The sequence below is a fragment of the Hemitrygon akajei genome, chromosome 1, assembly GCF_048418815.1.
Source record: "Hemitrygon akajei chromosome 1, sHemAka1.3, whole genome shotgun sequence".
Taxonomy (NCBI): domain Eukaryota; kingdom Metazoa; phylum Chordata; class Chondrichthyes; order Myliobatiformes; family Dasyatidae; genus Hemitrygon; species Hemitrygon akajei.
Window position 1 is genome coordinate 101,859,083 of NC_133124.1, and position 14,134 is coordinate 101,873,216.

Consider the following 14,134-nt stretch of genomic DNA (forward strand, 5'->3'; position numbering starts at 1 on the left):
TTCCACCAACAGATGCTAAACAGTTTGGGTCTGTGTTCCCTGGAGTTCAGAAGAATAAGGGGAGAACATATTCAAACAAACAAAATTCTCAGGGGGCTTGGCAGGGTAAAAACGGAGATGTTTTCACTAGTTAAAGAGCTTAAGCAAGGGGACATAGCTACAAAATAAAGGGCTGTTCATTTAATACTGAGTGTTTGAAAATTTCTGCTTTCAGAGGATAATGAATCTCTGGAATTCTATGCCCTGGGGGTGATGGAGGCCAGTTCATTATAAATAAATTTGGATCAGCCATGATCATATCAAAAAGGTGGTGGGAGCCCAGGCTTGACCTACTAGGTGACCTACTCCTGGTCTAAATTGCAAAGTATATTCTTGGGTTAGTTCTGTACCTAACTACTACATTTTCGTGGTGAATGTTTATGAATATTTTATAACTCTTTGGAACCCCTCTTTTTCCAGATTTTATTCCTTAAAATGGATGATCTCACATTCACCTGTTACAAAAGTATTTCATCTAACAATTATTTTTGTAACATTATTGTGTTATCAGTCATTCATGGATATATTGAATAGTTGGCGTCACTGCATAAATGCTCAAAATGGCACTGCTAGCCATGTACAGAATGGCCTTTCATCTTCATGTTGAGTCTTTGCAAAAGCAAAGCCATTGTTTAAAGATGCTGGTTTATTAAACAGGGCTACAATATGTTCAAGAAAATTGTTTTATTAAGCAATTAATATCAAGCAAAAAAAAAGCAGACTGTCCCATTACAAGTAAACTCAACTCTCATAGGCCTTCTGCTGGTGCAGACCCTTGCCAATAGCAAATCTCTTTAATAAACCCTTGACACCATATGTGACCAAGGTTCAACAGGGAAATTCACTCAATTAACCCAAGAAACAAACAGTTTCTTGAGCAAAACAATGTTCTTTCATTTCTTCTACTGTCAGGGGCTCCTGGCAACAGTGAATATAAAAGTATCTTCTCTGGTTTAAGGCAATTGACACCACTTACAATACCAACCTAAAAGTGAAGTTCTCTCCATCACTGGAAAATCTTTTATACACATAATCAAACAACTTTCTGCTGCCTGACAGATCACCATAGCAACTAGCTTTAATTAAGTTGTTTAACACATGACCCATTACCACACTAGTAATAACTGCTCAAATCCCAAAGATTTAATAAAGTATAATGTATAACATCATTGCTCTCAATCAATTATGAAGTTTTTATAGGTTATAGAGTCATAGAGATTGCAGCACAGAAACAAGCTCTACGGCTCATGTAGTCAATGCCAAACTATTAATCTGCTTAAACCCACTGACCTGCACCTAGACCACGGCCCTCCATATGCCTCCCATCCATGTACTTATTGAATCTTATCTTAAATGTTGCAATCAAAATTTTGCTGTCTTTCATGTCACAATACTGCTAGCAGGTCCAATTCCTCACATTTTCCCATAGTCCTACAATTTACTTTCAAATATTACTCCAGTCTTCTTTTGAAGGTGGTGATTACATCTTCCTTCACACTCTGTCAGTTGCTGCATCTTAGGTTCTGTACACAACACTTTTCACATTGATGCATTTAAATCCTTTTAGCACAATTACCAAGAACCTTTCTCTTTTGACACAAATGTCTGAAAAGATGCACTAAGGTCTCAACAGACCTCTTGCACATTAAGATGAACGCTTGATCTCTTAAATCTACCTCGCCGTGGCCCTTGCACTGTATTTGTATACTTGTTCTGCACTTTCTCTAACTATAAAACTATATTTTGCAATTTATAGTTGCTTTTATCTTCTGTACTACCTTATATTTGGAATGATCTGTATGGATGGAATATAAAAATCCTTTTTCACTGTGATTCAGCTCATGTGAGAATAATAAACCAAATATTGATTACCAGTTTTGATAGGAAAGATAAATTAAGGGAGTTTCAGAGCTCTGAGATGCAGATAGGTGTTCTACAGACAAGATTTGCAAAATGCTAGCTAGGTAAAATAGTACATTAATCAGGAACGCTTACAGAATATTAATGTTTGGAATAAAATCCAAAAGTAGGGAGTTATGCTTCAGATATATATGGTATTGGTGAAATAAAATCTGAAGTGTACAATTTTGGTCTCCTAATTTAAGGAAGGATGCAAATGAGCAGGAAGCAGTTCAGACAAATTTATCTGATACCTGGAACAGGCAGGTTGCTTTATGAGGAAAAGTTGGATAAGCTAGGCACATATATTCTGGGGTTTAGGAGAGATGTGAATTGATTACAACATGTTACAGCATTCTGACCTATTGTTATAAGATTACTGAGCAAACCTCTTGTACAATAAGATGGATTCTTGACCTCACAATCTACCCTGTTATGGCCTTGCACCTTATTGTCTGCCTGCATTTGCTGATTTTCCCCGTAAATGTCATCACATATTCAGTATTACTTTCATTCGTACAACCTCAATGTATTGATGCAATGAAATTATCTTATGAATGGTATAATTTTTCGAGGCCTCATAGATGGGACCTACTGCTCCTCCACAACATAAAGTGGCATTACACTAGGTAAATCTCACCACTGACTTCTGAATTTGCTAACTATTGGAGCCCAATATTGATCTTTACCATCGTTTCTGTATGCTTCCAGAAAATTCTGGGTCTTGGTTCATTTCTGCTGCTGTGTTTTTTTTCTCAGAGGGATTTTCACTCCTTGTTATGAACACAGTTGGTCAGCAGAGGGCAGCAGCAGCAATACCATTTCCCTCCACTCCACCGCACCCCCCTCCAACCATCTGTAAGTCTTGTGTAACTGGCCGGAACACAGCCCCAGTGAACTGAGCAACACTTTGACAGAGTTTCCATAAACAGGACAGATGACAGAAGGCTGATCTTAAAGAAGCAGTGCCTGCAGTATCCATCCCTTAGAAGTGAACATCCCTGTATGCAAACCACCCGAGAAAGGAATTCAAATGTACCTAATTTTTTTTTGACAGTGATGATTGCAGTGAGACCTCGCATGTCTAATAAGAACCTAATGTTAAAAAAAAAATTCAATCCCCTGCCCTTTTGGCTTGATCTCCTACATGCCTGCATTAGGCTGATAACTCCCAGCATATTTCCTGTTTTCTGTAATCCAGCAGCAGCTCTAATGCTTGGAATCTAACTCTGATTCAATTATGAAGTGTTTCCTAATCCCAATTTTAAGCAAAAACACAATCCCGTGCTTTTCAAGATAATCTGTGATAATTCCAATTCTTTCTATTTCCATTTAAATCAAATGCTAACGATTCACTTGTCGTTCCTGTTTCACTCACGATTGCCCAGCAGTTTTAATAGAGATTTTCCTGCCTGTTTGCATGTTACATCCAAATATGCCAGTACTTTCTCCCGCTCCGAATTGTTTTGTAATCTTATACCTAGCTATGCTTGGAACAGAGGGGAAAAAATTGGAGATGGAGAATGGAAAAGAAGGTCCTGAGGTGACATGGTGGTCACACAGCTCTGGGATTTAGGGTGTGACGTGGAAGTTGAACATTCAACCCGTGAATGTGTGGGTTTCCTCCCACTTACCAAAGATGTGCTGGGAGGATTATCAGCAAAGATGAATTGGCCCCAGTGTTTGTGGGTGGTGGGAGAGTTGGGGGGGGGGTGGCGGGGGGAAATTCAGAGGCAAATGAGAGAGAATAATCGGGGAATGGTAACAATAGGATTTCTCTGAAAGCTGGCATAGGATGTTGGGCTTCCCATGTTGTTAGAAAAATGCATATTGGTATGAATTACTTTGGGAATATTAATGAAACATAGTCTCTATCCACACTTTCGGCTGCTTTAGTAAAGCAGCCAGCACAGTCAAAGACCCCACCTACCCTAGACATCTTCTCTTTTACCCAATTCCATTGTACCCTAATATTTACCTGCAATGAACCTTCTCTATAATGCTAAACATAACATAATCTGCATTCTGTTATTGCTTTTTCCTTGTAATATCTCAATATAATTATATTTTGTAATGGTCTGTAAGGATGACTTGTAAAACTTTAATTTCATGTATCGCGGTACATGTGACAATAATAAACCAATAAACACTAAGATATTCTCTCGCAGAATCAGGTTTATTATCACCGGCGTATGTCGTGAAATTTGTTAACTTATCCATTCCCAATCGCCCTACCCCAATCATGGCTTTTTCTTCCCCTTTCTCTATTTTGTTGTCTGTTCTTCCTCCTCTCTCACAAACAATCTTCAACTCTCTTGTGTCAGATGAGTCTCAGGGCTTGCAGTGTTGTGTGATAACAGTAAAAAGCCAAACACCTCAATGTAACGTTGACTAGGTGCTATATTGTTGGGGATGTTGTCTTTTGTGTGCGATGATAAACCAAAAGGCTTTCCCTGTTCTCTCAAGTTATTGTAAGTGTTCCTAGAGCACAACTTAAACAAGAGAAAAGAGCTTTTCCTGTGGTTTGACCAGTATCTATCAAACATCTAATAAATAAGATATATATTTGATGATTTATTCAAATTGTTATGCAAATTGATTTCCAACACAGTCAAGAAAGGCAATGCAGTATATTTGTCTAAGGACATCTGAAAGCCTTCTGACACAGTATCAGTGCAGGCATAATCAGAAAACAGAAATTAGGGCTTTGGAAAATCATGCCATAGGCTACAGAATATAACTCAGGCTAATTAATGGATAAGTGACACGAGATTCTGAAGATACTAAATGTTCAGTAGACACACACACTGCTGGAGGTACTCAGCAGTTCAGTCAGCATCTATGAAGGGATATGAACAGTTGATGCTTCAGGCTGAGATTAGGGATAAGGGACAGAGAGTTTTCTAGAGCAGGAATAAAATAGATAAAGGCTAACCGTCAGTCACAGATTTTACAATTTCCTGGGATGATAAGCAGAGAATCATAGTAAATTGTTGTTTTTCTGACTGGATAGTGGTTCACAATGGTACTCTCCAGGGACTGATGCTAGGATCAATTATTTATATATTTATGATTTATTTGTACATGGACACGTGGCATAACATCTGAAAAGGTATAGTAGGCTTGCAGAATGGACAAATAAGTGACAGATGAAATGCAATTCTGATGTGTGAAGTGAACATTTTGACAGAAGAAAATGTGGGGAGATAATACAGTGTCTTAATTGTAGAGCTCTAAAGTGCATGCAGGGTGAGGGACATCAATGTGGGTGTGCATAAATCTTTCAAAGTAACATGTTGAGGAATGGGCTTCATGAACTGAGGTGAGGAGTATAAAAGGAAATTAAGTCAATTCTTTATGAAACTCTGGTTTGGCCACCTACATCCAATAATTGACACTACAGTTTAGGAAAGATTTGAAAATTATGGAAGCATACACACAAAAATGTGCCCTTTCGGCTTCCCTCATCCACGCCTATATACATCTGTATCAATCCTAATTACCCACACTAGGCTGGCAAACCTACAGCTTTCTTATCCAAGTTCCTGTCAAGACGCCTCTTAAATGCCACTTTCCTCCCACAATCCAAAGACGTATCGTTTAGGGTTAGTCGGCTGTGGGCATACTACGTTGGTGCTGGAAGCGTGGCAATACATGCAGGCTGCCACAGCACATCTTGGACTGTGTTGGTTGTTGACACATAGTTCACTGTTTGTTTCAAACGTACACGTGACAAATGAAGCTAATCTCTCTCTAATTACAGTATAGTCGGCCCTCCTTATCCAGGGGTTCCACCTGCGCGGATTCAACCAACCGCGGATCGGGAAAACCCAGAAGTTCTCTCTCCAGCACTCGTTGTTTGAGCACGTACAGACTATTTTTTCTTGTCATTATCCCCTAAACAATACAGTATAACAACTATTTACATACATTTACATTGTATTAGGTATTATAAGTAATCTAGAGATGATTTAAAAGTACAGGCAGTCCCCGGGTTATGAACGAGTTCCGTTCCTGAGTCTGTCTTTAAGTCGGATTTGAAGTCGGAACAGGTACATCTGGTATCATTTAGCGTCAGTTAGTCAAACGTTTGTCTTAGTATATAGTATACATTTTACCTTTCTTTGCATATAAAACACTGAAGAAACGTATGTATTTCAATAATTACACCACTGCGTTGCCTAGTAATAATTGTAGCTTTCATCGGAGCAGGGCTTTTCACATGCTCCAATAAAATTGTTCCGATCGTTGACCAACTGTAGCCTTACGCTTTTCCAATGACCGATGTATTTCATCTCTTCCCCATTGCTTTATTACTTTCACTTTATTTTCAATCGTGATCGTGATTTATTTTCGTGAACAGAAACACTGCGGATTCAGAGCTGCGCCTGCTCCTAAAGTCCACTGCACTGAGACAGATTAAATAAGGTCCGGGGTTCCACTGGGTCCTAAAGACCACCGCACTGGTCAGGCTAAATAAGGGACTTGAGCATCTGTGTTTTTTGGTATCCATCGGGGATCCCAGAACCTATCCCCCGCGGATAAGGGGGGGCCAACTGTATCTGCCTCTGCTACCTCCTCTGACAGCCTGTTCCAAATTGAACACCACCCACTCTGAAAAATTTACCCCTCCGCTCCCATTTAAACCTCTCGCATTAAACGTGTGCCCTCTAATTCTAGACTCTCCTGCACGCTTTGAAAGGGAGAGCACAACTACAGCTGTGAAGATCCCTGCTGCACCTGATGACCCTGTGATCTCTGTCTCAGAGGCCGATGTTAGACTGCCTTTAAAGAAGAATGTTAATGACTTTAACATTGAACCCTCGCAAGGTGGAAGGTCCAGATACCTGGTAAGGCTCTGAAAACCTGTGCCAACCAACTGGCGGGAATATTCAAGGACATTTTCAACCTCTCACTGCTATGAGCAGAAGTTCCCACTTGCTTTAAAAAGGCAATAATTATACCAGTGTCAAAGAAGAATAATGTGGTCTGCCGTAACGACTATCGCCCAGTAGCATTCACATCGACAGTGATGAAATGCTTTGAGAAGTCAGTTATGACTAGACTGAACTCCTGCCTCAGCAAGGACCTGGACCCATTGCAATTTGCCTATCGTCACAATACATCAATGGCAGACACAAGCTCCATGGCTCTTCACACAGCTTTAGACCACCTAGACAACACAAACACCTATGTCAGGATGCTGTTCATCGACTATAACTGAGCATTTAATACCATCATTCCCACAATCCTGATTGAGAAGTTGCAGAACCTGGGCCTCTGTACCTCCCTCTGTAATTGGATCCTCGACTTCCTAACCAGAAGACCACAGTCTGTGTGGATTGGTGATAACATATCTTCTTCGCTGATGATCAACACTGGTGCACCTCAGGGGTGTGTGCTTAGCCCACTGTTCTACTCTCTGTATACACATGACTGTGTGGCTAGGCATAGCTCAAATACCATCTACAAATTTGCTGATGATACAACGTTTGCTGGTAGAATCTCAGCTGGTGACGAGAGGGCGTACACGAGTGAGATATGCCAACTAGTGGAATGGTGCCGCAGCAACAACCTGGCACTCAACGTCAGTAAGACAGAAGAGCTGATTGTGGACTTCAGGAAGGGTAAGACGAAGGAACACATACCAATCCTCATAGAGGGATCAGAAGTGGAGAGAGTGAGCAGCTTGAAGTTCCTGGGTGTCAAGATCTCTGAGGATCTAACCTGGTCCCAGCATATTGATTTATTCATAAAGAATGCAAGACAGCTGCTATACTTTATTAGGAGTTTGAAGCAATTTGGCATGTCAGCAAATACACTCAAAAACTTCTACAGTTGCACTGTGGAGAACATTCTGACAGGCTGCATCACTGTCTGGTATGGAGGGGCTACTGCACAGGACCAAAAGAAACTGCAGAAGGTTGTAAATCTAGTCAGCTCCATCTTGGGTACCAGCCTACAAAGTATTCAGGACATCTTTAGGAAGCGGTGTCTCAGAAAGGCAGCGTCCATTATTAAGGACCTCCAGCACCCAGGGCATGCCTTTTTCTCACTGTTACCATCAGGTAGGAGATACAGAAGCCTGAAGGCACACACTCAGCGATTCAGGAACAGCTTCTTCCCCTCTACCGTCCGATTCCTGAATGGACTTCGAAGCTTTGGACACTACCTCAGTTTTTAAATATACAGTATTTCTGTTTTTGCACAAATTTTTAATGATCTATTCAATATATGTAATTGATTTACTTGTTTTTAATTATGTTTTATTTTATTTATTATTATTTTTTCTCTCTCGCTACTAGATTATGTATTGCATTGAAGTGATGCTGCTAAATTAACAAATTTCACAGCACATGCCAGTGATAATAAACCTGATTCTGATTCTGATTCTGATAAAGAAGTCATTCCTATACACAGATCCAATCATTGGAGAGGTGACTGAAAAACAAAAAAAAAATACAGGGCTTTGGTTATAGAGAAATGAAACAGTATACATTTATATATTGGGAAGCAGCACAGACTTCAGGAGACAAATGTCTCCATTCTTTAATGATTCTACAGAGTTAATTGTCAGTCAGTTCTCCTAGGGGTAAAGAATGGAACTCTTGCTATATATATTTGAGCAGATGTAGAGAGATAAAACTGAATGCTGATAAGCCTGAAGTGGAACTATTTTCTTCAGTTGAGAAAATGGTTAGAAATTTGCAAGATGCATAGGAACTTCAAATGGCCGTCTTTCTCCCTGGTTTCCCTGTATACTTTTATGATTAGTCTGGACTTCCCTCATGACCTTCCTCTTAGTGACGCCCACTGAGCTACAACCTTTCAACCTTGGCACTGCTTTCTTCTCACCAGCCAGCTCTGAGCTGCCTCTGACATCGAGAACACTGACCTATTTTCACAAGCCTCTTTCTCATCTAGGTGTATCAGCACTGAAATAAATTGGAATCTTTAACAGAAGGCAAGGAAAAGCTGTGGAATCTGCTGTGGGCATACAAGCCTGTGTATTCACTTCACACTATGTTAAGTTGATTCTTTATGTTTCATTTTTAAAGCCACACAGAAAAACCAATTAATCCTCTCATTTCTAATCTCTGTTCACTTTATTGCCCGTTTCTAGAGAATCTGATGATACTTTCAGATCAAGATTCAGTGTTGAAGGGCTTCTTTCCAATTACAGCCACTTTCTACAGGCACAACTGCTTGTTCAGCAGTCCTCAAATAAAACTTTTCCCTGCATACATCCCAATGATTATATATGAACAAACATCAGCGCAGACATTTAGAAAGGTCTCATTTCCCATTCCATAGCATGAGGACAAAAATCTTTATTGGGCTAGAGTGGGAACCTGTCTTAATGTGTTGTGATGACGTACGGCCACAATCACATCTCTGCACTTCTTTTCCAAACTGTTATCGTACTTTCCGTCTTCCTGCCACTCTACTATTTGACCAAGATCCAGTACTTGGCCAAGAACTTACAGTTACTCAAAAAGGTGCACTAGATGGTCAAAGCAAAAGTATGCTGTTGAGTATGTGAATCATGGATACTTGGCTGCATATTGTAGGTAACCGGTCAGGAAAGGAAAGGAAAGACAGGGAGAGGGTGGTGAACAGAAAAGTGGCAGTGGGGTGATTGTGTTGAATGGCAGTAGTGATCAGGTAACTGGCAGGGCTTGTGGACAACAGAGACTCAACAGTATGCTTGAATCTTAGGGGGTTCAGGACTAAGAATAGGGAGACAGCCCCTGGATCTCAACAGGGGTTGAGGTCAGAAGTGAGTTCAAAGGGATGAGGGGTGTTACTCTCATTTTGGATGGTGTGGGATTGATCCAAGGCTTGTAAAGAACTTATCTTACAGTCTTATCTTCAATGAATTTATCCTCATCAGAACTGGAAATCTCAGTTCTGATAATCATGGACCTGAAACAGCTTCTTTCTCTATAGATACCCATGGCTATATTCCCAGCATTTTCCTATCTCTAATAGCAAGACTGCATTCTCAAATCCCATTCAAAGACTCTCTAACATTTATTGAGTATGCCCACAAGAATATAAATCTCAGGGTTGTATATGGTGATATATATGTACTTCAATAATAATTTTACTTTGAACTTTAATTTAAGACTTGATGCAGTAATGTCTGGTAACACTGTAATTAGGCTGTGTAATTAAAGAATCAAAACACTGGATATCCAGAGGCATAAGTTCAATTCTCACAATGGCAACTGAGGAATCTAAATCAAATTAATTTAGTAACAACCAGAAGATCTTAACTGCATCCTGAAGTGGATTATGAAGGCACTTCACTGTCAAGCTGACAGCTATTATTCATCTTGTTAAGGGTCAGTAAGGCAATAAAATGCAATAAATGCTGGCACATCTAGTGATATGCACATTGCAAACAAGAATTTAAAAATACTTATTTTAAAACTATGTTAATATTCTAGAAAACTGGAATAGCTTTCTGCTTAACCAGCTCCAGCATATTTGCTGTACTCTTGGTTATGGTTGACAGCACTGCAAAAGTTGGCTCCCATTTTACCCTACGTAACAACACATCTGCATTTCCTAATGCAATTCATTGATGGAGAAATGTTTGGGGAAATCCTAAGAATTTAATATATTACAGAAATTGAACTTTCTTCCTTTATTCATTCTTCATTAAGTGACACAACATCATACCTTGCATTTTGACCAAGTCCCCAGCTGGTTGCTACAGTCTGAATGACTTTAATTTTGCAAGGGCATCATTTCCTGACAGAAATTGAAGCCAGATATAGGAATAAAAACATAATATATATGAAATATAAGGAAGAATGGAAAACAAATTTAAACAGATTTACAGATTGATAGAAAAAAATAGTAGCAAAATAAATACATAAATAAAGAGAACAACAACACACACAAAATGCTGGTGGAACACAGCAGGCCAGGCAGCATCTATAGGGTGAAGCGCTGTCGACGTTTCGGGCCGAGACCCTTCTCGGTCAAGCAAACAGAAAGGTTTGTAGATAGGAAAGTCAAATGGGATTGATAGATAATTAATCTGTTTCTTAGAGTTGGTTGAGGAGGAGAAAACATACATCGGACATCAGTGAGACTTCAAGGAGTGTCATGGCTCCGTTGCCTAAGAAGACAGATAGAGTCTCAGTTTGTGCTGATTATTTCTGTTTCTGCAGTGAAGTGTGAAGTCTGGTGTATGGTGGCTGGAGTGTGATAGTTGGGTGTAAGATAAACAGCATGGCATCCTGAGCACCATGTCTGCAGCAGGATTCTATGTGTGCAATGTAAACGTGATAGACATATACTGTACGAAGATCCACAAACACTCTGCAAAACCAATGAAGACGCAGCTTCAGAAGCCTTCTACAATTTATCGAGGCAAAGCAAAATTTTCCTTGGCATCCTAAATGTCATTGTTGAAAGCTGAGCACACTTTATTAATTTTACATTTTCATTAATTATTAATTTAGAAAATGCAGCATTTTCCTTCAGTAACGGAGAGGCTGTTAATTGATCATTCTCTTCCTGGCAATCAGGTGTAATGGTGCAAAGAAGCTTTAGCATTGTAGAGTAATAAAGTCAAAGAATTATCATAGAAGTCTAATGAAAAAGGTGGGAACACTTAGGAGATGCTGCAATTTATAAAAAGAAAATATTTTGAAAGGCTACGGCTTAGGACACAGAGATACTACTAAATTGAATCCCGGTGGCATGCTGTTCTCCTTTTTCAAAACCCTGCTGCTGCCGCCCCAGAGTGCATGGAGCTCAGCAACTCTGATGACATCAAGCTGATTGAGTAGCCAATCATATTAAAGATTTATCAGATACAGACGAGGAAGCAAACCACACAGTACTTAACAGCCTTTTCAAAAGTTAAACAGTGTTAATAATTGGGATGTAGTTGATTAAAAATAGAAGCTAAAATATTATAACCATTTGAAAGTTATGTTTTAAACCCCATAGATTTTGAAATATTGATTTGAGTGAAATATTGCACACACTCACACGACTGGCTTTTTAGACTGTCTGCTAAGCTGTGATAATGAACCATTATGCCATGACAGACTCTTCTGGACCCTTAAGTAAGATGTTCAGACTATTAAAAAGCAGAACATTTGTGTAAATGCCAAAAATTCACATGAGGTTAATGGTGGTTTCCCTTGAAAAGGCTGCAAAATGCCCTGCCTGCAGTGATGCACTCATATGAGAGTAACTGTGGAATTTCCAAATTAAACTCGGCACAAGTAGTTTCAGTTAGTTTCACAACGAAACTTACATCTAACGCTGTTTCATTTCCCAGCTTTACAACAGCATAACTCTGGCCCAGCGATCAGAGGAGTACATCCTGATTTACCACATCTCATTAGAAGAAATAACTATAGGCTGAGCTAATTATCTCAGTTACCACTGCAGCATAGAACAAGTTGAAATTTCTGCTGACACATACAGCTCACTGATAGGAAGCAACTTCATAATAACCAGTGTTCAGAGCACATATTCAACACTGAGAAGTCTCAGGGGTCTACTAGAATTCCTACTCTGACCTTTGATGCTACTGAAAGCTCCATTAAGGCCCTTCAGAAGACCGAAGCGGGTAACCAGACACCATTTCTGAGACTCCTTCCTGATCGAAGACAGTGGGATTGAACCACAGCCTCTACTTTGTCAGTCAGCTAAGCTAGCAACATCCTAAATCATTCCAGTATTCAGGTGTAAACCTACACCCAAGGCTCCAGTCCTCTCCATCTACAGGAGGACAGTGTCTCCAGCCTGCATTGATTTTGACATCTGGTGAAACATTAAAAGGAGATATCCATTTCCCTCAGAGCATTTATGGCATTGGCCGAACTGCTGCACGTAAGTGATTAAAGACCACCGCTCACTTCCTGGAACGGAAAAGACTGAATTACCCCAATTTAATTTATGCAACGGTGTAAAGGTGCCAAATGGAGACAAATGTCCTTGCCACACAAGTAAAGAACTACAGCATTACTTATATTGAAAAGTCATTTACAAAAATACTCCTGATCACTTAGGCAGTACACAAATTTTGACCCAGAATACTAACACTGGAGATCAACAGATTCCAGTTCAACGCCAAGTTAGCTGATTGACAGGGCAGTGGTGGGGCACATTACAATTAGCCCCAGAATGCCTGTGGCAGTGTGGAGTCAACCATGGTAGGGAATCCCGATCGTGATCCACTGATCCACATTTAAAGATGATGCCAGTGGTATCACTTGAGCCTCAGCTCCACTGTGTCCTCCCATACACGTTTAGCGTGTTTCACAGAAACTGGGAGAAGAACATGGAGAATTCAGACCCATCTTTTCACTCTGACATATAAGGAAAGGATAACAAGTTATTAATTTCCCATCAGGCTACTGATGGAAAAAGCTCCAATTATCTGCACTGACTGTACAGTGGGGAGCATTCTGACTGGGTGCATCACCGTCTGTTATAAGAGCTCCAATGTGCAAGATTGAAAGAAGCTGCAGAGGATTATAGACTCTGCCAAATCCGTCACAGGCACAACCCACTTCATCTTCTTCAAAAGCCGGTACCTTGAGAAGGTGGCCTCCAGCATTAGGGGTTGTTACTATCTGGGAAATGCCCTCTTCTCATTCCTACCATGGGGAAGGAGGTACATAAGCCTGAAGACGAAACTCAGTAACTTAGGAACAGTTCTTCGCCTCTGCTATCAGATTTCTGGTTGGTCTATTAACTCACGAATATTACCTTGCTACTCCTCTTTTGGTTTATTTATTCATTTATGGTGGAGAACATTCTGTCCAGTTGCATCACCGCCTGTTACGGAGGCTCTAAAGGACAGAAGCTGCAGAGTATTGTAGACTTAGCCAGCTCCATTATGGGCGTAATCCTCCCCACCATCAAGGATGTCTTCAAAAGGTGGTGCCTCGAGAAGGCACCATCCAGCGTTAAGGACCCTTACTATCCAGGACAGGCCCTCTCTCTGCTGATACTATAGAGAGAGTGCAGAGGAGATTTCCCAGGATGTTGCCTGGATTGGGGAGCATGCTTTCTGAGAATAGGATGAGTGAACTTGGCCTTTTTTCCTTGGAGTGACGGAGGATGCGAGGTGACCTGACAGAGGTATGTAAGATGATGAGGGGCATTGATCGTGTGGATAGCCAGAAGCTTTTTCCCAAGGGTGAAATGGCTAAAA

General features: G+C 40.3%; 1 protein-coding gene across 2 annotated transcripts in view; it reads right to left on the bottom strand.

Moving 5' to 3' along the window:
• LOC140729142 (1-phosphatidylinositol 4,5-bisphosphate phosphodiesterase gamma-1-like) overlaps positions 1-14,134 on the bottom strand; it is a 254,092-nt gene that overhangs the window by 98,392 nt on the left and 141,566 nt on the right. The window lies entirely within an intron of this gene.